Raw genomic sequence first — 2,737 nt, forward strand, 5'->3', positions numbered from 1 at the left:
TAAAAAAACGACTTCAACAAAGGAAATATATTTATTTTAGTCTTGAATAAGTTTAATTAGTTTACATTTTATAGTTAAGGTCAATGGAACATTTAGTTCTAAGGCGAGTCGACTTTCGACAAGAGGTATTGATAGCTATAAGACTGTGTAGAGTTGTAGGGGTAACCAGATTTTTGCTGCATTTGTACTACTTTCAATAAATACCATTTTTTTTAGTTTACATTTTATATAGTTTATAAAAAAAACCAAATTATCCTTTTGGCAAAAACTGCAGCACCTGTCGTTCCCGAGAGATCTCTCATCTCAGTACTTGAAACAGGCTCGCATTGACTTAACTTCGGAGTTCGGATGGGTTCCGGTGCTTTCCAATGGATATGGCCGCAGATATTAAATAAAAACTACTGTAATTTAAACAAATTTCTAATACTATCTATATGATTTTACAAATTATTATACTTGTTACTACTTAAAATATTTATTGACATTAGGGGTATTAATATTGACCGATTATAACAATACTTATTTTTGGAAAAAATATTGTTGAAAATGAAAGTTTGTTCTATATGTTATTTAAAGGTGGTAAAACAGGACAAAACTTCTTAAATCAATCTGTTTAAACTTGTAATAATATATATATACAAAAAAACAAATTTTACATTTATGATTTTCAAATATTTAAAATAAAAAAACATTGAGATAAAAAATTAATAAATGGCCATTTTATGATTATCATCGTCTGTAATTACAAATTAACTCTTTGAGTTATTGCATTTTTTAAATTATACTTTTGTTAAGAGTGTATATCTTAATAAAAATATTGTAGAATTTCAACGTTTTAAGATTTCACTACAAAACCTGTGAGGATTGACCAAATTAAACCTTGTTGAGTCTCTTATGGTGTCTTTATTTATTTTTAAAGCGTTTTAATTAAATATTTAAAAAAATTATACGTGTGTTGCGATTATCAAGTAAAATGTATTATTGTAACTGTCTTGTGCCATCGAGAAGTCTTAAGCCCTTTATTAAAAGTAAGAGTTTGAGGTGAACATGGGTATTTATTTAAGTATGCTGACGGCGTTGGGCTAGTGGTCGGCTTGCTGATTCACTCCCGAACTGCCCGGGTTCGAGCCTCGCATTGGTAGGTAAAAGAACGAGAACCGGGACGCCGTCACAAAAGTGGGCGCTAGTCGTAATAACCCCACTATAAAAAGACTAGCTTCAGGCCGTGATCGGGCCTCGTAAAAACAACCGATCTCCTTGGGTAGTGGCGGCAACAATAACTCCCATGGCAGTAGAAAGCCTGCGTAAGCATAGCGCAGGGGTCTGTAGAGATCCCAAGACAGTATGGTACTGTCTCTAATTATAACGCCAGCTCAGGGTCAATGGGACACTTAGTCCTAAGGCTAGCCGACCGTCGGCAGAGGGATTAAGCTGGCATAAGGGCCGTGGGGGGTTTACGCAGCAATGCGGTTCCCCGACCGGATTACAGAGAAACACACGAAGAAAACTAACAAAGTATTAACAACTACAGCTTAAATAAATCCGAACATTTTTTTTTTTATTTAAGTATGCTATATATATCCAACTTAATTAAAGTAAGAGTTTGAGTTAAACATGGGTTTCTATTTAAGAGTATAATATAAATATCCAACTTTTAATAAGTAGTGGCAGATATTTATTGTTGAAACTATATTAAAAAGACACATATATATAATATTAAAAACACGCGTTTACCACAAACTCTTTATTAAAATAAAAGTATTTAATATTTTAAAAATTAATTTCCTGACATAATTTCTATGTAGAAGTAGTTGGAGCAAGAACTTTTTTATCGGCAACAGATTTAACTTCGCGAAGAGTCTTTAGTGTTTCTATGAGAAGTTTTTTTCTTGCATTAAAAACATCACCTTTAACTTGTGAACTATGTCCTGTGACACTGTTAATTGTTTTTTTATCTTCACAAGCAATTTTATTTAGAGCATCAAACAAAGACACCTGATTGTCTTGCAAAGCAATATATAATTAAGTAACCTTCGAACAACATCTAGTTCGTTTTTTGCCCAACGAACATTTGATTGGCAGAAATATCTACTTTTTTAGCTGCAAAAGCAGCTAAAGCTTTTGATGCAGCGAAATGGGCTTTTTCCAAACATCCAAGAGTAAAATAAGCAGGACCACTTTTATCGTTTTCACCAGTAACAATTATAATTGGATTTGGGGATTTTGACTTTTCGGCAGATAACTGATTGTGAGTGGTATATGCGTTATTAATTTCTACTTTCGCGTTCTTCAAACGAGGGCAAAAGGATGCGCCGTGCTAGCAACGGCCCTCTCTTTATCATCCTCCTGTTTCTTTCCCTTTGTCGTAAACATACAAATGCATAGAATTGAAGCTTCTAATGAAATCGGTTTGCTCATTGTAGGGATAGTTTATATTTTTTTATTTATTTTATGAAAACAATTAAGCAAGATTGATGTCTAAAAACAAGGGCATAACAAGACATAATATGAGGCGGCACTATATAAATATTTTTTCGTGATTTATCATAACTCTAATCGTCGTTCTAGAAGTATTTATTTTATCAAAAAGCTTAAAAAAGGATTAAAACGTTAAAGGGGAAAAAACGAAATAAGCGATAGCTGTTTGAAGCCAAAAACAATAAAAACATAGAAGAATCGCGATTAATTGCTTGTGTAAACAATAATAAAAATGGATCTGCTATGTATCTTAATCATT

General features: G+C 32.6%; 1 non-coding gene across 1 annotated transcript; it reads right to left on the reverse strand.

Annotated features, from left to right (window-relative positions):
* Positions 1–265: 265 nt before the first annotated feature.
* On the reverse strand, positions 266–386 carry LOC143922138 (5S ribosomal RNA). The gene has a single exon (XR_013261560.1). It is a non-coding gene; the product is annotated as a 5S ribosomal RNA (ribosomal RNA).
* Between the last annotated feature and the right edge of the window lie 2,351 nt (positions 387–2,737).

Source organism: Arctopsyche grandis, unplaced genomic scaffold, assembly GCF_051622035.1.
Source record: "Arctopsyche grandis isolate Sample6627 unplaced genomic scaffold, ASM5162203v2 HiC_scaffold_506, whole genome shotgun sequence".
Taxonomy (NCBI): domain Eukaryota; kingdom Metazoa; phylum Arthropoda; class Insecta; order Trichoptera; family Hydropsychidae; genus Arctopsyche; species Arctopsyche grandis.